The 22,692-nt window shown below is 46.4% G+C and overlaps 1 protein-coding gene across 4 annotated transcripts in view; it reads right to left on the bottom strand.

The window, feature by feature from the left end:
• Window positions 1-6,863, bottom strand: part of DTNA (dystrobrevin alpha) — a 224,508-nt gene extending 217,645 nt beyond the window's left edge. The window contains exon 1 of one of the 4 annotated variants that reach the window (XM_064706057.1): window positions 6,648-6,863. The gene's annotated coding sequence lies outside the window, so the exon portion shown is untranslated. Of the gene's footprint in view, window positions 1-6,572; window positions 6,595-6,647 lie in introns of those variants that run through there. The other 3 variants (XM_064706045.1, XM_064706046.1, XM_064706050.1) reach the window with 3 other exon arrangements.
• Window positions 6,864-22,692: the final 15,829 nt, after the last annotated feature.

Genomic DNA, 22,692 nt, shown 5'->3' with positions numbered 1-22,692 from the left:
TTTTGTACTGACAACCGATTTCCACACAACTCTTGTTGACTCTAGTATTTCATGCTTTAGAACACAATTCAAAACAAAAAGTATGGCATGCACAAATTCTCACTGATCTCACGCTGTACCAGTTACTGTGTTGGTAGAATCAGAGCTGGTAGCAAGCTCCAAGTGGTTTGTAAGGAAATTCACTTCAGTGAAGTGTCATTTTCCAAATTCCCAGTTGTTACAAGAGTGCCTAGATTCAAAAGACTAAATAGCCTTCTTTGTTTATTACGTAATCTGCAGAACTGCAAGCAGAGAGCAACAAGGAAAGCACAGATCCTTCCTCTGAGCACTCTGGCGTGCCCCCTGTCCAAAAGAAGTCTCTCTTTGGGCTCGTTGCTTTGCTACTCAGCCATTCACTTCGGCAGCTTTTTCCAAACTGCAGAGATGCCTGTTTATTATGCCCATCCATACAATTATCTACATCTACACACATGTATGTGCTCTGCTGGCTGCCTACACGGAGCCCATCTGCCAGGCTGGCACCGTGCCCACCGGGACGTTGGTCGGTCCCTTTCGCTGAAGCGGAGCTGTCAGGTGGTGACGGACTTTGGTGGGCAGCCAGGAGCCCTCCTTTCTGCAGGGACCAAAGCCTCCCAGTGCCACTCAAGTTTCTGAGGCACACTACAGGAGCATGACCATTGGCACACACGCCAAAGCAAAGAAGATTTCAAAGGGGAAAGAAAAGAGGAGAGCTGACTGGTACTTCAGACTGTGATCCAGCCCTACTTTGTGGAGGTGATTATGGCAGACAATGCTGCTGTGGCTGAGCACAGGCCAGCCATCACTTAACTTTGACTTTGGCACCAATCAAGTACAACAGGGTAATTGTGAGACGACTCAATAGATTAAATAGCCACTATACAGGGCAATTCTGTGAGGCATAAGGGCATAGACAAATGGCCTACAAAAGGCAGCTCCTTCCACACGCGTGCAGACATGGTGAGTAACTCCAGCTGCCCAGGAACCAGTAGTCAAGATCAGACCTACATGCAACAGATCTTCAATTCAGCCCAGATCTTTCCAGGAGGATCATCCTGCACATGCTGCACCGCTCACATTTCTGTTTAAAGCTGACCTTCACTTTTACACTTGCACTGCGTGAAGAGAGGTGGGTCATGCTTTGCATTGGGGTTTTAATCTCTCAATGACAATAATAATGTGACGTTTCCTGGCATGTTATCTTCTACTTTTCCTCCAGTCATCTGTGAACTTGGCCACTAGGAGCCTGCTTTAGAACCTCTCAAGGTGGCTATTCCTCATGGCTGGAATCAGCTTATCCCACCCTCACTGGTGTTAAGTGGGATGCAAACACAGCTCCGCCTCCCTGCATGAGCCAAGATGAACAGTTCAATGTGCTCTCACTGTTCAATGGGTCTGTTCACCCGTAAGCATGACAAGCAAATTCTGGCACTAAACCAGCAGCTCCTCTGCTCCCCAGGAATGCCCAAGGGCAAAATTATATCATGCTTTTATTTAAATCAACATCGTCAAACTCTGCTATGGAGGAGTTTTACCAGTTAAATGAGCATCCACTCACACACACTGTGTGAGGATTCAGTGGTCAGGAAGAAGTCCCAACTGAACTTTTGAAAAGCTAGAGACAATGCTGCAAGTTTCCTTCCCCTGTTGATTTTAATTAGGTTAGAAAAATCTTACATTATGATAATTACATCACAAAACAGTTTATAGACATTTCCGTCACATGACATTTTAATTGCTGTTACCTCTTTAGACAACTAAGCCAAGGCAGAGCTTGTCAGCACCAAGAGAAAAGAAAATCAAGTGTGCTTCTGAAGTCTGAATTTCTTCTTAAGTAAAATAAGCAGACATCCAGACCACTACATGAGGAAATTCCGCATGTATCTTCTACTTCAATTTTGAATGGCTCTTCTGACATCTCTTCCAGCTAAGAAGATTAAAAAAGACCAAATCATTTGAGATACTGCATTGCTTCTTGACATCAATCTGGTGAAAGATTTAACTGAAAAGAGCCTTTATTTTTGTACTTTGTATGTTATAGGATGGAATTCTGTCAAGTTGTAATCTCTTTTGAACAATTATAGAAACCGCTGCATTTCCTTTACAGGCTGTTCTGCATATACAGAGAGAGCACACCTATAAAAACGCAGCAGCCTCTGTACAATAAAAGGTATGGCTCAGGATTTCCCTCTGGGTCCTTGTGGCATATGCACAGGCATGTGAACTGTCAGTGATGCTTCTCACATAATCAGTACAAATACAGTGCTTCCAAGAGGAGATGACGTCACACATTTTATAGTACAGGCTCTGCATGAAACAATTGTAGTCCCCAGCAGCAGCTGTGGATATGCCATAGGTAAGCTGAACAGTTGTGATCTCCTTCTCTCTTCAGTGGGAGGGAGAAAACACACAAAGACTGGATTTATGTCATCGCAATTGAGGGAAGGATTCTGCCCCATACAAAACACATGCCCCCAGACATCGTTTGTCTTAAGCAGCAGGTCACAAACCTGGCTCTACTGAAGTGAACAGCATCAGGGCAATTAGTCTCAGATTTGGTCATCTCCACATCAGCACACAAAGACCACTGAAAGTTCCAAGTTCTTACAAGTGGCCTGGCATTTTATCTCAGTAGCTGAGACCACTAAACCTTGCCTGCACTGATTTCTCCACAAGTGACACTAGATACCTATACAGCTAAAGAATACAATAGTTGCATCTAACTTAAAAACAGATGAAGCATTTATGCTTTAACTGGAATTTGTACAATTTAGATCTAAATTTGCACATCTTTCCTATATGGTTTTCCATATGTCTTCATTGTAACAGTTTCCCAATTTAAGGCAATGTGAGAAGACAGAAGCTCTTTTTTGCAAGACCGTGAACAGACACACACACACCCCCTACCCCAAAACCAGCACTAACATCTGCAGCAATCACAATATGGTAACTGGCTACACACAGGAGATTAAAAATATACAGATCAATAATGTTCTGCTACGATTTTCAAACAGAAACCTCATGTAATTTTTTCCAAACACAGTCCCTCTAGTAGCTTTTGTAATGACATTGGAGAGGGAGACATTGCATTACACTCTTCAAGCCATTCTGATAGTCCCACACATAATTTCCCCCTGCCTCCCCCCGATTTTCAGCAAAAGTGTCATTCTTGTGCTGTTTGTGTAAGTGGACAGAATTTCAAGCATCTGCTCCCAAATGATTATAAATCAAGGAACCTTCATGCTCCATTAGCTTGAGAAGATAGCGTTATTAATGACTGCTATTCAAGGAAGTTCACAGTAAGTGTCTAAGTGAAGACACCTCTGATGTAAGGCTTTGTTTAGTTTCCAAAAACAGCTGCGTGGGCAAATCTTCACTCTTGCTGTTTAACATATTTCTGAGGCTACCACTTCTAAGAAATATCAATTATTTTTGTTAGCTTAGCAGTTATATCAGTTTCCTGTGGAAAAAGAAACAATGCTGACATTCCACAGCAATGGTCATGAAAAGTCATTTAGCTTAACAAATGCTGGGGTCTATGAAGATGCAACACTGCTCTTACTCTGCTATTCTTCATCCGGTTCCAGAAGTCTGAAAAAGCTGGTTGAACTCTAAAGCCCAAAAAGTGAAAATTTAAGTTATTGGTTGTATTACATGGACTTGAAACAATGTAAAAAATGACTGGGTATAGTCTGGCAGAGCTGATTTGCTCCAAAGGTTAATACACCATGATTTCCTACATGATCCTAACCAGCAGCCTTTTATTTCCATAGAAGTAGAACCAACTTTGCAAAGAAAAGGCGAGTCTGAGGTCCTATTAGGTGAGTTTTCTGCCTGGTAGTTACTTGCCTAGGTGCACAATGGATGTGAGGCATGAATAGCACATAATACCGAAATTCAAGATAAGAGATCTGACTCATCACTCCACTGCACCAGTTTTATGCCTACGGGGCTCCATGTTCTTCCATGGTGACTCAGACCCAAGGCTCCCCTCTCTCCAAGAAAAACATGACAAGTCATGCAGTACATGTCAGACCTACCCATCAACTATAATCCCCATTTGCACTGCAAAACTAATTGGAATGTAACATTCCATACCACTTGCATCTTGCTGTTAAGCCTATCTCTATAGGAATATAAAAAACTAATGTAAAGAGCAGCAGTTAAAAATACAGTAATTGGAATTAACCCTAGTACACCTGGCAGAACACTCAAGGAACCCTGTTTGAGAAATCAGTCCTTTCCAAATGTGAATAGTGTCAACATGGGCATGCTAAGATTAACAACTTGGAATCAAGAAGGAGATTAGCTACTGGAACAAAAAGTTTCTCTGAAAAAGTTCTCATTGCAAGACTGCTGCTTTCACTTTTCTAACCCAAGGCTGCTGAAACACAAGAAACTTTGAACAACCCTAAGGTAGGCATTGACTGTTTCTTCCAAAAGGACACGCAGTGTTTACAACAGCTATTTTTGGCTTTCAAATATAGAAATATAAAACACCATGAGGCCCATTTTCTTCTCACAGCTTCATGTCTATATATATTCATTGATTTCAGTGCAATTATTTCTGATTATTTGCCTGGAATGGAAGTTATATCAGTGCTGACCCTTATAGGCAATTCTGAATGGATTTATACTGGGCAAAATGTGTAAGAGGAGACAATCTACAGTCTGACAGCATAGAACTGTGGAAAACAAGGAAATAATTAATAAAGGTATAAACCTTCAAAAGCCAAACAAAACAATTCATCCTTCATCTTGCTCTAAACCTTAAGGGATTGGTATCCAGCAGTTTACCATAATGTACCTTGTGCTTTTTGTCTGTTTTTCCGTCACAGAATCAGTGGGTAACTGTAGAACACAGATCACTGCCACAGGTTTCTGTCCAGGACTGGGTCCTGAGCTACTCTGCAGAGAGAGTTGAATCTATGATGGTTGATCCTGCACAGTTCAGCCATGCTGGGCACTGGTGCACACAACCAGTAACACCCTGAAAACTGCTTGTGGAAATGATTACACACTACTGGGGAGCCACACATACTGAGCATTACATGCACAAACCATCCACTTGCTTGTGCTGGCAGAGGGCACACGTATGTAATTCTGTATTTACTACCACCACTGCAAGATGACAGCATCTCATTCTGACTACACTTACATCCCACTGAGAGGTCAAGGCAGGAGATGGTGTTATATGTGTGCTATTCTACAGGAAGGCAAGATTTATTCTGAGGCATTCAGTTCTTTGAGTTTTACCTCTGTCTTATGAAAAAGAAAAAACCAAATCCACAAAAACCCATAAAATTGTCCACTGCAATGAATACAGACTTTGAATAAATGCAGGACCTTGACTCCAACAGGAAGGTGAAACCCAAAAATGTGTCAGTAGGATCATTCTCTTTTGAGAAGCACTATAAAGACATGAACTTAAAATAGACATAGCATTGGCTCTTATCTCATGCTCACTTACTCGCTGACAACCAGAAACCAGGGTGGCTTAAAAACCTAGCACTTACTACTCTTTGGTTGCCATAATTTTATTAGTCTGGTCATGTGGCAGTCACAGGTGTGAGACACAACCTGGTATCCAGGTAAAAGTTATGGAAACAGCTCCATAGCTAATGACACTGTTAAACCACAGAATCCATGCCCTTACCACCATCATTAAAATACTCCTACATCCAAAATACAAGGAGAGAAGCAGAGGTACAGCGTTCAGAACTGAACAGCAAGTTACAAAACTTCAAACACTACACAATGTATTGGAAGCCTACTAACACCAAATTTGTGATGCTCCTTATATACTTGAACCTAAGGTGAACCTCTCCTTTTAACATCTGGGACACCAGCAGCTACCAAGGATTACCAGACCACACTGCTTCCCACCCATGTTTAAAGTACTACTAAAGTACTACCTAAAGCATCACCCATGCTGGGAAGTGGATCCAGTGATTGAGTACCCGATTCGGCGGTCGCCAGCAGTATTTCACTTTGGGTGCTAGCTGGTTTCTAGCATGGAAGTGTGGAACAAGCCAGTTTGGCTGCAACGATAGAGGTTTTCACCGCCCAGCACCAAAGTTTGCCAAGGAGCCGGCGAACGCACAGGTAAAGGCAGTCGCTGCTGCGCTGCGGGGCGCCGTCCTTTCGTCACTTCTACCTCAGCCGGCTGCAAGAGGCGACAGCGGGCGAGCAGGGACAGCCCACCGGGTCCCCAGGTGGTCTCCGGGGAGCCCGGGACCCGCTGCACGGAGCGCCTGGGTGGGAGTGAGTGCCGTGCCGCATGCCTGTGCACACTCGCACGCCAGGAGCGCCCCAGCGGCGCCTGGGGACGGGCGGGAGCGCCGTGCGACCCCACGGGGGGCGGCCCCGGGAGGGTGGGGGACAGGGGGCTGCCCCCGCCCGGCCCACCCTCCGGAGGCCGCCCCGCACCCCCTGACCGCGGTGCCGATGGGGAACCCCCGGCGCCCCCCGCCCTGCACAGGCACACGGCAACAGGCGGCGGCGGCGCCCCCCGCCCGGCACCTCGCACCCGCTGCCCCGCTCGGGATCGCTACCTCGGCAAAGCTCCGTGCGCTCCCGCCGCCGCCTGCTCCCGCCGCCGCCGCCGGGGCGGATCAGCTGATATTTACCTGTGAGGTAATGCACGCTCCGTAAGGTCACCGTGCACCCGCCGCCGGCACACAGTGCCAGGCAGGAGGAGGGACGCGCCGGGAGGAGCGGGACTTGCTCCTGCTCCGCCGCCGCCGCGCACGGCGCCGGAGCGGGGCGGCCGCGCCGCGCAGAGGCAGAGGCGGCCGCTGCCGCTGCAGCTCCTGGCACATGCTGCAGGTGTCAGCGCAGGAGCTGCCCCGCCGCCCGCCCGCCGCGCCCGCCCCGCCGCGATGCGCAGCCGCGCCCGCCGCACCGCGCCGGCGCCGCGATGGTGCGCCGGCGCCTTTCACCGCCTGAAGCCGCCGCGAAGCTGCTGCCCGGCCCCGGCGCTCCCCTCGGGAGACGCTCCCCCGCCAGCACCGGCGGAGAGGGGGCGGTGGGAGGGATGACGTAGTGGGGCGTGGGGCAGGGGCGAGGCCGGGCGGCGGGGCCGGGAGCCCTCTCCGGGCCCCCCGAGAGCGCGGCTCCGCCAAGGGGGTGCGGGCGGGACCCCCCCATCCCTGTCGGAGCGGCGGGCGGGCCGGGGGAGCGGCGGGGCGAGCGGGGGCAGAGGGATGATGTCATCCCCTTTTCCAGGGGAGGGCGGGGCCTGTCCGCGGGAGGAGGTGGGCGCGACGCCGCGGCTCCCTCAGGAGCGGGCGAGGAGGGGGATGCGCACGGTGCCGGCCTCTCACGGCGCCGGACCCGCGCGTCCCAACCAGCGCTGCCCCGGGCCGGGCCGGGTGGGGGGCCATCGCTCCGTGCCGCAGCAGCGGGTCGTGGGGCAGGCACCGGGGAAGGCACCCCGCCCCGGGCGTGGGTCCCAACCCCGGGCAGGGGTCCCCGTTGTGGGTCCCAACCCTGGGCAGAGGTCCCGGGAGTCCCCGTTGTGGGTCCCAACCCCGGCCGCGAGTCCCCGTTGTGGGTCCCAACCCCGGCCAGGAGTCCCCAGCATGGATCCCAACCCCGGGCAGGGGTCCTGGCAGTCCCCATTGTGGGTCCCAACCCTGGCCAGGAGTCCCCGTTGTGGGTCCCAGCCCCGGACGAGCGTTCCCTGTTGCCCCCGCCAGCCCGAGCGGCGCTCCCGCTGCAGGGCGCGGAGCGGAGCGCAACTTGGGCAGCGGCACGGCCGGCCGGGACTATCGGGGGAAGAGCCCTTGGTGCAGCCCCGCTCAGGGAGCCGCCGTGTCCTGCCGGGGCCGGTGCCGGTGCCGGGACACTCTCTGGCTCCAGCGCGGCTCGCTGCTGACAGCCGAGGTTGGCGTGTGGGTGGGTGTGCGGGAGCTTCCGAGCACATCGGGGAGCCCGGCTGCGGGGAGTGACGAGCAGCAAAGGCTTCTGCTCATCCTGCGGTTCTCTAAATGTGCGCAGGAGGTTTGCAGGAGAAATGGTCTCCAGCGCTCGGTTTCTGTGACCCACTTATTTTTCCCTAACTGGTCAGATAAACCGTAGGGATTAACCATGTAGGCTTAACACACAGGTACCTGAGAGATAAATTCAGCACCTTTCAGAGTAGCGGCCTCAGGTTTCCTTTCATCTTCAACCATCAGCACCTTTAAATAAGACACAACTATCTGCATTAGAAATGCAATGCATAGTCTTTAAAAGCAACAACATTTGGAAGTTGGGTGGGGTTTTTCATCTTCAGTTTTCACAGATTTTCCCATCCACTTGACAAAAAGAACAATATGTATAACTCTTTAGCTGCATACTTAAAATCTTGAGCTGGGATAATATTAAATGGCCTAAATGCTCCTAATCACAGGGTGCCAGGAAGGCTGAAGGCTTTTGGGATACTTCTATATCAGTCCTGTATGATGATGCTTTGTCCAATCTGAAAGCAACATGAAAAACTGCATTTCTGACTAGAAAAAAAAAAAAACCCAAGCAAACAAGAAAATGAAAAGGGGAAAGTTTGATCATACTGGAGGCTCAAGCGTGCCTGGTTAGATAGCTAGGGCATTACATTGCCCTCCTTCATGCAAACATTAAGCATAGTAATCCTCATTTAAAAAGTCTTAAGAGAAAGGCGCAGGCAATGCTGGACTCTCACTCGTAGCACTTTCTGGATACTGGCCTCCTCACACTGCTGGAGCAGTGGGAAGGAGAGGTGAGAAAAGGGTGGACATGTGATTCAGGCAGAGTCGGTACCACAGAGAGTGGCCTGCTGGTATCCCCTGGCTTGGTGAGACACACTGGGAACGTGGGAGGGATGGAGTGCATAAGAGGTGACGCAACAGGTGACATAAGGTATGAGGTCATGGAGGACACTGAGGTTGGAATGGGAGCTCGGAATGAGATGTGGTGGGTGATGGAAAGCCAGCAGGGAAGTCTTTGTGTCTGCAGATTGTTTTAGTTATGGAAGCTGATTATTATTATCACAATATAACAGAAAAACACAGGGGAAGGGCAGCACCACAGAGGATGAAATGAATGAGCCTGCAATCAGGAATTTTGTCCCTGTAATGACAAGGTAAGGGAAGACTTGTGTTCCAGCAGGGACATTTAAGTGTCAATAACCTTACTGAAAAGGAAGAGTGACATGTAAAACAGATCAGACCGCAGGAGAACCTGTCCTTAAAATCTCTGTTTACAGCTCACAGGAGAATATACCAGGAGACCTTGATGCTCAGTAGGGAGTCCAGTGAAGACATTAACAGGACTGAGGAGAGCTCTCTAGGCTGCTAACTGGGAGAGCTGTTACAAATTACAGCTTTGAGGCTTTGTCAGGGAGTGTTGCTTCATTTCTTGAAATTATGGGCTAAATTAATCACTGTTTTGACATAGTGCTAAATTATTTGCACTTATAGGCAGTTTCTCCACAATAAATCTTAATCTTTCATTCTCTGGAACATGCCCTTCCAGGGCTGAGTGAGCAATGGACTCCCCACTCCACGGGTCACAGACCTGACTGGGATGGACTGTGCATGGCAGGAGAACAAATGTTTTCAAGGGGGATTGAGACTACAGTTAGCAAGCTGCTTTTCAGCAAACTGTCGTCACATGGAAGGCAGAATTCCCATAGGAAAATTCTTTGATTCCTGTCAAAGCACCACAGGAACGAGACTTAAGGAGTTGATGATGCTCTAAGTGCGGTTAGCAGTTTTGAGACAGACAAGTGTGCCTGCCTGACAGAGCTACTACTACATCCAGGAAGGTTGTTTTGTTTAGGGTACATGGTAAATCAGCATATTCTAAGTGAAGCTTTCATTGAATGCCCAGTTTGCAGGAGCAAAAAGTGTTTCTGGGTTTGCTTGAAATTTATGAAAACTAAATGAAAACCAAACCAAAAGGGGAAACATCTGCAAAGTGAAAATCCTGCCTTTTGGACAGTTTAATGGACACACTGATGGTACAAATTGAAATGCTGGGTTGTTAAGGAGCAGTCTGAGTGCTTCCTGCAACTGTGAGATGTATTTCAGCCCTCTGTCCCCTGCAGAGAGACATTGGCCTGTGTCTACGAGAGGAGGCTGATTCTGCAATCAAACTCTGAAAACTGGTCCCCACCCTATATCCCCCTGCCCCCCATTAATTTTGTACCTGCAAAGCAGCACACTCCATGTACTGAGCCTTTATAAATTACCCTGGGGAGCCATTTCTCCAGAAAACTCTTCTTTATGCCCTTTTGTATAGATGCATTTGGATTATCTCACAAACCACTCTCGTGTTTATTAGCTTCACCTGGGCTTGTCAAGTACACTAGTCAAGTACAAACATTAATCAAATTAGAGTGTCAATCCAGCCAGGCATAAGGTCCAGCTTCTAATTACAAGGTTGGAAAATGGGAATGACTGGAAGTAATTTAAACTTAAAATGTAATTCTAGGGCAAATTTAACAACAGGTTCTTTTCTAGTTGCCCTACTATTTTTCACCTTGAGTTTTTTAGATGTCTCATCCATAAAAAAAACAGAAGTCTAATTTGCACCTCTACTGTGTGGTTTGTCTTGCTTCCTTCCAGCACAGGGCAAGTGTCTCAGGTATGGCTAGCTGTCGTTCTGTTTGAAGTTCAAAATAGTTCCTGCATTGCTAAACCTTTTTTCTGTCACAACTTCTAAACAAGCTCTCCTATCACACTTTGACCAGCATTTCTTTCCAGCCACCAATTCATGAAGGAGTTTCCAAGGCTTTTACTGACTTTCCTACAATTTGGATTTAGTAACATTAAAAAACCATGAGATCTCTAACAGTTCTCTCAGGTTTTCCATGCTCAGCTGATTTCCTCTTGGATAACAGAAATGGCTCTCTAACAACAAAGATGACAGACATGATAATGACATATTTTGACCAAGCAGCACTCCCACCATTCAGTGCCAGATTCTGGGGTTCCCTAATTTCACATCCCCCCACTGCTGCGGAATGAGAGATCACACCTCCTACATCCAAGAGTGTGATGGGAGCAGGAATCACAGTAGACAGTGCTGATCTTAATGTCAGTGTTAACAAATCTAATCTGTCCTCAGTTCATCTATCACTGTGCCAACTAGGCATCATTTTGTATGATTAAGTACCTGTGAAATCAAGTAGTAAACTGAATTTGTTCCATTGGGTACATTATCTGAACTGGACTTTTGGATACATCATCATTAGTATGATCTTTGACTCGTCGGAAATGCCAGAATACAGATAATAATGGTAAAAATACTGACACTGTGCATTAGTGGCTTCCTTGACTCATTACAGCCAGAGAATAAAGTCCATTCTTCACTCTGGAAAAATGCAGTGCTTAACGCTGAGATGTCACAAGGAAGAAGTAGGATTTCTGCTACATAGAAATTCAAGATTTTAGCAGGCAGAGAACTACAAAACACTTTCTGCACTGTCTTACTGTAATTTTTTCATTAATAATTTTATTTATGTGCTCCTTGGAAGAAGGAAGCTGTGTTGACTGTTTAGCACCAGATTATGGGTTTAATTGGGGTTTCTTAATGACCTGGAAGTTAGAGTTGTGATTAAGTCTGTTACTAAATTAGTAGCTTTGTTGTAGTTGCGTGTCTTTTATTCAGAATGTGATGGCGGTTCCAGAGACATCATGCTGTATTAGAAGTTGCCACAGACCTTTAATTGCTGGCAAAATGAGGAGACTATTCACATCTTCCACTTCTAAAGCACCTTCTGAGATATGACTTACTCTACTCCAAGAGGAGTTCAGAATGTTTTCAGTGGTGAGTGTGACTGGCTGTTGCTCATGCTGGGGACACCAGGACACACCTGCCCATGTTGTTTTCATGCTGCTGTGGTGTGACCACTAGTCACCTGAGCTCCAGCGGGCTCCCACCCTCACCCTGAGAGTCCAGCCCGTCTGCCAGAGTAAATAATGGGTCTGAAGGGAATCTGAGAAGAGTGCAACTGTATGGAAGACTGACAAATGCATTCCATGGGAGGCTGTGAGGAAACGGAGTGATTTTTCACCGAACAGTATTCTTTCAAACAATTGGATTTCAGGTTGTCTGAGAGGATAAAACTGTAAAGATCACCAGTTACAATAGTACAATATTTAATTCCCTTTTAGGAATTAATATTAAATAAATTATACATTCTCGAGCTGGAAGTCATCTTTCAAGAGAGTGAAAACATTGTGCTACACAATTATTGTCAGCCAGTATAAGCGAGTTTATAAGTGTTATTTGCATTAATGTAGTTGCATGGTGCATTACTGTGCTGTTGTTTCTATGTCATGAAAATGCTGAAGTGTAACTTTAAAGAGTTTGGAAGCTGGCTACTGTAATGATACTGTGGAGCAATATACAGGCTTTTTACAGAGACTTCATTAGTACATTGCTGCAGTCTGAGCCAAGCCGCTAAATAGTATGCAGCATTTTAAAAGGGAAGTTACGTGTGTATCACCTAGACCTCTACACATACTGAGGGAAGTCAGTGGTTCACCTGTGATGCTGCTGCATGCAAGAATGTGAGATTGGGATTTGTCAACTGGTTTGAATTCCTAACCCAGTCTGAGCTGAGTGTTGCCCTTGGCACAGCCCTTTCCTTTCTGTACATCCACCTGCACCAGGAAGAGGTGGTGGTGCCCTGTAAATGCCTTAAGACCTACAAGGGAAAAGTGGGAGCTATCCTTGTGGTAAGCAGGTGTATCCATACCTGCCTAAAACAGTTACAAGACAGCGATTTATGGGAGCAGTCACTTGAAACAATGGGAGCCCACACTTCAAACACAAGCACATGTGAAGCTGCATGATATTGAGAGGAAAACAAATCCATGAATTCATCTGCATGTGGCTCTAAAGAAGCTGGAACAGCCTTTTCAGTTGTGTGCACACTATGTTGTGTGTCAGGGAGATGCTGTGTGAGTGAACAGCCTCCCTTCTGTCCTTGTGACTGCACCGAGCCCTGGTACTATGGGTTCACCTTGCAGAGTAAACAATACTGGGATCACACAAAAGCAACTGTACAGAAAGGAACACTGGGACAAAGGCTGCCTGAATAGGAAGGATGCAGAAAGGCACAAAATGAGTCAGAGGGAACAAATTGTAATGACAAGTCTGAAAGGATGTTAGAAATGGGGGAAGGCCAAATGAAGGTCTACTGCTTTGTGGGGAACAAGAAAATAAAAGGAGGTGACACGAAGATTGACACGTTCAGTGGTTTCCAGTCACAAACAAGGTGGTACCAGAAACTTAGCATGCTTCATTTTAACAGGTGTGTAGAAAAGTCCAAAATCAAGGACAGAAAACCTTTTAGACATTTAAGGAATGTAGAAGTCGTCCACTGAGCTTTACGCTGGCAAATTTAAAACACTGTAGCAGTCTTAAAAGCACTAACAATGATTTTTGACAGCTGCTAGAAGAAAAATCTCAGTGGATAAATGTAGTACCTGTCATTAAAAAGGCAAAAATTAAGAAAATGGTGACTTTCAGGGGAGTCAAGCTAGGACTGTCACTAAGAAACATTTTGAAGCAAGTACACTTTGTTCCTAAACATGCAGAATACAGTGAGGCAACAAAGACTTTTGACAAATAAATCCAATTAAATAGATTTAAGCCCTTCTTTAGGACAAAGAGCCTAGTTCCATAGGCACCTACCCCTATTGCTAATGGTGACATGATGTCTCTGAGAGGCATGCAGGAGGGTGCCATGCTTTCCCCTTCTGTTTTGAGAAGTTTTCACCCCTCAAAACACTTAATGTCTGCACAAGTTCATCCCTTTCTGTGGGTGCTGGATTGACTCGACAAGTGCTACAAGGATCCTGCATACTGTTGAGTCCCTCCCTACCCTTTGACTGTGTCTGGGGGAATGTGGTCAGTTAAAACCCTGCTGTGTGTTGTTAGGAGAAGATCATCTGCTGCCTGCATAGGTAAGGCAGATTCAATCTACTACAGTCTAACTGCAAGGGTAGTTGCACAATCTGACTGCAAGGATGCTGCAAGGATAAACTGAGTACACTGGGCATCCCTGAACTAGCTGCTGGTATATGGCAAGCTCAGATGTGAGGAAGGCTTTTTCACAGCTCTTGATGTAGTCCTGCATGACGTTGTTATGCCGAACTGAAAAAAAAAAGAAAAAACAAAAAACAAAAGGAAAAGAGGCCAGGCTAAAATCACTCTGCAGTCTGGTAGGGGCATGAGTGGTTGAAATACCACTTGTTCAGAGTAATTATCAATGATTCACTGTCAAACCAGGGGAACACTGTAAGTGAGGTCCCACAAGGGTCTGTCTGGGGTCAGTTTTACTCAGTGCCTTTATTAATGACTTGGATGGGAGTAATGATTTGTATGGAGGGTAAAATTTGTGGATGACACTGAGATGGAAGGCTTTGTGAGCACTTTGGCGAACAGGATTAGAATTTAAAACAATCTTGCTACGCTGGTGAAATGCTCTGAAATCAATAAGATCAAATTCAATAAAGAATGCAAGGGACTCCTCTTAGGGGGGAGAAGTCAAATGCAGAGGTGTGAAATGGAGAATAGCTGGCCAGGCAGTGGTACTGGAGCCAAGGCTCTGGGTCCTGCAGTCAGTCATGAACTGAGGATGAGTCAACAGTATAATGCTGCTGGAAAAACATTCGCCCCCATAATGACTTCACTGTCCCATGAGCTGAACAAATGTAATTCTGGTGAATATAAGGATAATTACTCCGTGCTACTCAGCACTAATTATTCAGGTTGTGCACCCAGTTTGGAATACTATGAGAAAAGAATCTAAAGCAAAATTAGCTAGAGAAGAGGAAGAGGAGTGATTATATTTATTTAATCTAGAAAAAAAAGAAAAATAAGAGATGACCTGGTAGCATTCTTCACCTGTGTAAAAGATTTGCAGAGAAACATCGTCGTCTCCATGCCAACAAAAAGATGAAAATTGATTTGCAGCAAGAGAGATGTATGTCAGATCATCATTTTCTCAGTATATCTCAGGATTTGAAGAGGTTTCTTAAAGAATTCCCATTGTCAAAGTTTTAGAAGAACAAGACAGGCAAACTTCATTCAACAATGTGCTACAGAATTGATTCTTCCTCAATGGAGATAGGACATTTATAAGGTTTCTTCCAATCTTATGTATCTGTGATTTGCATCTAACACCTTCAATTGCTACAGACAATGCAATTCTTAATTGCCTAATGCTGCAATTCAGTATAAAAGTGTGTAGTCAATACAAAAAAGTGTGAATCAATAAATTCTGAACTCTTGCATGATGGCGTATAGAACCAAAAAGCTGATATACCATAATATTTTGTTATGGCACAGCTCCTTCCACTAAAGGGCTCAGTCTTAGGAATTTTCATATACGACTTTGTATAATTATCTTACCTTTACTCTGGAGAAAAGAAAAAGCTCCTCACATCGGTATAAAATTGGAGGATTTCACTTCTTTGTGCATTACAGACGTGCACAGCACAGAAACATTTCTCAACCTGGTGATGTGTGTCATTGGCTTTTTGTCACTTGTAGGTGTGGACTGAGTCCATCTAAAGCCAAACCTCGATCCAGTTCCAGTTGGGAACGGGGGCGCTGTGGGAGCTGCTGCTGCACAGAGCAGTGTGTGCCAGCTGCTGCCCTGCTGCATCCCTCCCGCACACCCAGGGCCGCGGGGTGCGGGGGCAGCTCACCCTGCTGTGCCCGCTGTGCCCGCTGTGCCTGCTGTGCCCTGCTGTGCCCTGCTGTGCCTGCTGTGCCTGCTGTGCCCTGCTGTGCCCGCTGTGCCTGCTGTGCCTGCTGTGCCCTGCTGTGCCCCCTGTGCCTGCTGTGCCCTGCTGTGCCTGCTGTGCCCTGCTGTGCCCGCTGTGCCTGCTGTGCCCTGCTGTGCCCTGCTGTGCCCCCTGTGCCCTGCTGTGCCCACTGTGCCTGCTGTGCCCTGCTGTGCCTGCTGTGCCCTGCTGTGCCTGCCCTGCTGTGCCCTGCTGTGCCCCCTGTGCCCTGCTGTGCCCTGCTGTGCCTGCTGTGCCTGCTGTGCCCGCTGTGCCCTGCTGTGCCTGCTGTGCCCGCTGTGCCTGCTGTGCCCTGCTGTGCCCGCTGTGCCCTGCTGTGCCCGCTGTGCCTGCTGTGCCCTGCTGTGCCCTGCTGTGCCCCCTGTGCCCTGCTGTGCCCGCTGTGCCTGCTGTGCCCTGCTGTGCCCCCTGTGCCCTGCTGTGCCCTGCTGTGCCTGCTGTGCCCTGCTGTGCCTGCCCTGCTGTGCCCTGCTGTGCCCCCTGTGCCCTGCTGTGCCCTGCTGTGCCTGCTGTGCCTGCTGTGCCCGCTGTGCCCTGCTGTGCCTGCTGTGCCCGCTGTGCCTGCTGTGCCCTGCTGTGCCTGCTGTGTCTGCTGTGCCCTGCTGTGCCTGCCCTGCTGTGCCCCCTGTGCCTGCTGTGCCCCCTGTGTCCTGCTGTGCCCTGCTGTGCCTGCTGTGCCCCCTGTGCCCTTCTCTGCCCTGCTGTGCCTGCTGTGCCCCCTGTGCCCTGCTGTGCCCGCTGTGCCCCCTGTGCCTGCTGTGCCCTGCTGTGCCTGCCCTGCTGTGCCCTGCTGTGCCCTGCTGTGCCCGCTGTGCCCCCTGTGCCTGCTGTGCCTGCTGTGCCTGCTCTGCCCTGCTGTGCCCTGCTGTGCCCTGCTGTGCCCCCTGTGCCCTGCTGTGCCCTGCCCTGCCCTGCTGTGCCCTGCTGTGCCCGCTGTGCCCTGCTGTGCCTGCTGTGCCTGCTCTGCCCTGCTCTGCCCTGCTGTGCTCGGGCTGCAGCAGCTGAGGCTCTGACCTGCAGCCTCTCTGCAGTACTGTTGTGCAGCTCTGATAATAGCATCATGAAAGGACCCAATTTATTTTTGCTGTGTACGCTCTGTTCTAGCATTTTGCCTCCTCTTCTATTCCCAGAATCCTTGATTTGAGAGTACAGGAAATGCTGTAAAACCGAGCAAGATGTCATGAAATGCTGCTTATTCATTCACTGGTTGGTTTCTCTTTTTTCCTATTACCATCTCTTAGGGCTTTGGAGACCAGGTGAGTATACTAAGAGACATTTGGGGTCTCTGGAGACTGCTGCAGAGATTTGAGATTCCCAGTTGGTCGTGCAGAGTGTTGGGCTAGGAAAAAGTCTGTCAAGTCTTCAGCAAGAAGCCTTCTTCTTACCCTAAGTTTAATTTTCACCCTTTGTGCTTGAGGGTAAATAAAGGAAGTGAGAGAAAGGCTTTAATGTAGGGAGCTCTCCTTGGCAGTCTGGGCCATGGTTAGGTGCCTGGTTTAAGGGTCAGTCTAGGGCTAGGGCTAGGGTTAGGGGTTTGGTTCCGGGTTCAGTCAGGCAAAAACACAGAATGACCTCCTGCTATAGGGGAAGGTGCTCAGAAGCTGGGCCAGTTTGGGTTGAAATTAAGGTAAGAGCAAGATGAGCAGGAGCAGAGTGATAGTGGATATGGGGCTGGCAGGTAGCTACCAAAGGAGGCTGAGGGCTGCAAGAGGAATTCTCCCATGAAGAATTTATTGTCTGGGGCTCAGCTAGTCGTGACCCTGAGGTGCTCTGGGAGGGCTGTGGCTGGTCTTTGGGACAGGAGGTGTAGCAGAACCCAGCTTCTTTGGGCAAAGCTGACTGGGAAAAAGTAGTAATTTGAGGGTGGCTGGAAAGAGCCCAGAGCTCAGGCTTGAGTTTTTCCTAGCCTCATGGAGCAAGGTTGAGATTGAGGTAAGGTGGCCATTAGGGGTTTGTGAAGGAGGAACAACCAGTCCCTTCTGAGCAGAATGCTGTGGTTAGCTCTACAGGGTACTCTGCAGAAACCTGAGCTCTGCTCTACACCCTTTCTGCAGCCCTGACTACAGAAGCTGGCAGAGCGAGATATGAGGACATGAGCAAAAAACACAAACTAGGTGCTGGTCCTTTTGGAGCCCAGATCTCATCACAGCTTCCACTCCTCATTCCCCCACAGCAAACCACCCTAATCCCTTCTGTAGCCTGAGGGTGGTACCCTGGGGCTGCCTTCAGCCCTGCCTCTGCCTCTTCAGTCTCCCTCTTCCCTTCCTTCACCTTGACCTGCTTTCTTACTGTAATCTCAAAAGTCAGCTCTGGCTAAGTGCAGGTGGTAAGGGCTAAGTGCTGGTCTAGATGTGCTTGTCCAGTCTTCTGATAGCCCTGCCAGCCCTTATGTCCACTACAATCATGGTTCATAAGAAAGAAGCCATCTGATCTTCAGCTCTGCAAGAGAAAGAGAACAGCAGCAAGGTGTGGGAGTCAGCAGCAACAACTCTGGCTTTGGAGAGCAGTTGGCTCAGTCACTGAACAAAGTGGATTTAATTTTATGAAGAGATTGCTTTTGATGGAGACACAGAACTGCTCACTGAGGGAAAGACTGGATAGTTACATTGCTCTGAGAAGTGGTTAAAGTATTCCCCATCCAATGCTAGTGCTAGGTGTGCATTATTGGTAGGTAGTGGAAAGAAGGCTCTATTTTCTCTAACAAATTGCATTAAGATTACAACAGAATGGGGTGAACTTTCAGTATCTCACAAAGCTAAGGTCAGCTGAAGTGCACAGCATTTTATATTTTCTCTTGTGAGACCTGAGACAGAAGCAGTAAAGTGGAGGTCCAGGGGGTGAGCAGCACTAATGTCTGTCAGCAGAAGGAACAAGCTGGTTAACAAGGAGGTTAACACCTAATCACACAGGAGCTGGTTAGTCTTATTACCCCAGAGAATATCCCCCCAGCCTCTGCAGCTTTGGCTGAGAGCAGCAATCTCCTCCTTCTTGCTGAGGGACACTGAGTCTGCACCTCCTGGCTGCAGAGGAGAACTGGTCTCTGGGTGCAACTCAAAAAGCAACTTTTTCATGTATAATGCTGTTGACTTTAGTCATAATACAGACAATAGAGACTCCATCATCTTGCTGTTCATGAAAGAAAAGGAATAGGATTCCTTCACTTCGCTGATTTATGGAAGAAATGGGAAAATCCTGATTTATTAAAACAGAGTAAGTATTTCTCCAAAATAAAGAACTGTAGAACTTCACTCAGCAAAGCATTTCTCAAGCTACAAGAACACAAAAAAGTAGGAAGAGACTATAAATCAAATAAATTATTTTTTATATCTCTTCTGTAGCTATATCTGTGTCTTCCATCTGCAGGACTCTCCTCTTCAGCTATTCACTTTGCAGAACAGATACATTTGAAAAACTGGCTAAATTGAGAAATGTTATACTTCTGTTTAAAAAATTCTTATTAAATCCCTACTTTTGGATTACACAGCTACCAGATCAAACATTTAATGTAAATCACACTTGTTTTGTGGTACTCTGTACTAGTCCAGTAACAAATTATGGTGAATATAATTCTTTTTCTTTTGTTCTATGGAGAAGAATTTCCCCCTAAAGACAGTTTTTGCTCAGATTGCATTTTGGGCCAGAAATTTGTGTAACATTCAACTGCCAGTAATAGACCACTTTTCTGATAATTGAACAGAAATAACAAAGTACAAAATCAAAGTCACATAATAATTGCACTTTACTGAATTAGTGAAAACTAATTAAATAGAATATTTGATAGTAGGAAAGCAGCGTGAGAAGAAAATACACAAAATGTTTCTTCCTTGATAGAAGCACTTTAACTTTTTTGTATCTTCTGGCAAACAGAGAGAAGATCTGTGACTGATAGAAGAGAGGTTCCTGTGTTCTTTTCTCCCACTTTCCCCTTTTTATTTTTTACAGATCAACATATTCACTTCCATTCCTTTTTTTTTCCCCCTTTCTTTTCAAATGACATTTTTATTTTCAGCATAACCACACCTGAAAATTTGGACTTTCACCCAATGCACTCTCCTTGAAATGTGTCACCTTGAAGCTCTTCATCCACGGCCAACTCTCAACTCTCCCTTGCTAGATTGCCCAGTTTCCCAAGTCCTAGGCCCCTCTAGGCATTCCAAGACCCTGCTATTCTTTCTTTGCAGTTCTTGTAGAGTTCATGAGTGGAAAAGCAGGGAGAAATATACACATGAGTAGGTTGGACCCAAAGCCAGCTTCTCTGTGGAATGACTGTAGCCGTGTTTATGGGGTGCTGGGACCAAGCAAACTTTGCTGGAATCTTGCTGCAGCCACACAAGTGTTTGTGTCTTGAACTACTTTGAGTTGCTGCCAGGCTCACTGGTTTTGCTTTTGAGCCATGCAAAGATGGTTATCCTTGTTCTAGAGCTGAGCTGGCTACTTTCATTTGCTCTGAGAGCCAGCACATGGTTATGGAAAAAGGAGAAATGAGGGAGGTGTTTCCTAGACAGCTGAGTTGAACCTACTATTGTGAAGGTTCGCCTGGAAGCAGTGGTATTATCTCCATTGTTATCAGCTAAAGATAGGGTGGGATTCTTCTGTTTTCTGAAGTTTTCTAACACCACAATGATGAGGAGTTATGTAAGGTATCAATAGTTTCTAGGTAGTTAAAAGTCTTACCCTGTGGTATCTGTGAACGTAGATTTCATCTGGGTGTTTGTGCATTAGTGAGATCATTTACAGGAAAACCTTCCTTGGGATTGTCCTAGCACCTGTTCTGGCCACGTAATAGTGTTAGAAACAGGTCCCAAATTACAATCAGGAAATAATGTCAGAAAAAAAAAAATCTTGAGAAATAGCAATAATAGGAAGAAAAAATACATATAAGACAAAAAACTGTCCACTAATGTGCACATTTCAGAAACAGTTAAAAATACATTTCATTTCGCCCTCAAGTATTCAAAGGACACAAACCATGATTGTTCAGTGCATTGTTTGCAGTAGGGAGAAGTGGAGAGAAATAGAAGGGAAAACCTCTTTTGGTGGTAAGGGAGTGTGTAGCTCTGAGTAAACTGTGTTGACCTTCCTCTAGCTAGATCAGGATTCATGTTCCTGAACAGTTTTGGGACACATTAAATAGGTGAGGCTGCGTACTACAGGGACTGTTGTCTCTTGTGTGGAGAAGACACCATGGACACTTTACACAAAAGGAGAAAGATATCTTCAGATATTGATATAATCCTGTGATCCCTACTTCCAGATATGTTGATTCCCTAAGCCATGAGTTCAAACATGACTGGTAACAAGTTTTGCAGCAATGCCATGATCTGTGGTCTGTCAGCTAGGAGACACTGTCACCCATGAGAATTCTGCTGTTACCAGTCCCAGTGATGATATGAAAGTAAGTCCCAGGGTTTTTAGCTGCTATTAAAGCCTGTTTGCTAAAAGTTATAAAACACCCCTGCTATTTTCACATCCCATGAAGACATAGTGCTTGAGATACCAGAACTTGGTACCAGCTTGGCAGGATGTTATTTACAAAGCCCTGCTTATTTGTGAGCTCCTGCATTATTCACAGACCCATGGCAGCCCTAGTTCAGTGGCAGTGAGTCACAGAGGACACATATTTTGTGTTTCATAGTGAAAGTGTGGACAACCTGGAGCTGGGCAGCTTCTGTGGTGCATCAGCTGAACTGCTCTGAAGGAGGGAGATTATACACAACAGGGTAAGACTTCACAGTTCATCAGTTTAATAGTAAAGCAGATGGATTTTAAAGGCTTGAGGACTAATTGTCTTAAGTTTTGATTCCAAGAGAAATCATGTGAGGTGCTAGGTGCTTAGCAACTGGGAATTGAAGTGGCACAGCTGGAGGATGAAAGGCACTGAAGTAGGACAGCTCACGGATGGCTTCAGATTTGTTCTACAAGTTTGGAAGGGATAACTTTGTTTGCACAGACTGCATGCCAGAGCAGGTATTTACTGTTCTCCTAAGCACTGGTACTGGATGAGGAATACCTTAGAGGAGCAGTATGAAGTGTCATCAGTGTGAATCATGTGTTGGGTGCTCCAGCTAACTGGGCAGAAATGTAATTTCCTCCCTGATACCGATCGGCTTCCTTTCCTCATGTGCTGTGGTGGCCCGATATTAATAACACAGCATCAGAGCCTTACAGGACAGGAAAAAGATTGAGTAACCTTAACAAATGGGTACACAACCCACCAGAAATCACAACAGAATCTGGGTATAGTAGTTTCAATGCTCCAACGTGATAAAATAAAGCTTAGACTTTGTGTCAGCTGATCAATTGACATAAATTATATATATTATGTGACTTAATATATGTTATATAATGTTTAATATTGTTATGTATTTATTATAATTATTTCAGCTTCATTTAGCCTTTTCAATGTCACTTCTAGAACCATAGTGACATACCATAATTGTATCTTAAGAAAACAAGTAACCTTCACCATGTTTGACAAACTGAGATGTCTGTTGAAATGAGAGTCCTTTTCAAATCAATCACATCTCTAAACATGAGATGGTGGCTGATAACATGCTTACAAAAAGCCTTTTTAAGTTGTCTGGCAGATCTAGCCCCAACTTGTTCAAATATAAGAAAGAAAATGGGCTGCAAAAAAAACCCACTCAAAAAATGTCCTAGCAGGAACCTTGGTTTACTGCCCAGTGTGAGTTAAAATTAGGTGATAGGAAAAACAAAGAAATAACAGGCTTTAATAATGTTAGGCTTAAGTTAGTATTAGTCCACTTCTTACTGGAATCACAAAACCCCAGCACAGGTTACTTGGATAAGTTGAGCTACATGGGAACATAGATTTCAGAATGTTGTTTAAGTCACATTGTTCTGTGATCTCTCTCTAAAAAATTAT

Source organism: Zonotrichia leucophrys, chromosome 2 (assembly GCF_028769735.1).
Source record: "Zonotrichia leucophrys gambelii isolate GWCS_2022_RI chromosome 2, RI_Zleu_2.0, whole genome shotgun sequence".
NCBI classification, from domain to species: Eukaryota; Metazoa; Chordata; class Aves; order Passeriformes; family Passerellidae; genus Zonotrichia; species Zonotrichia leucophrys.
Note: the sequence above shows the minus strand (reverse complement) of the source record. Positions and strands in the feature narration are given on the sequence as shown.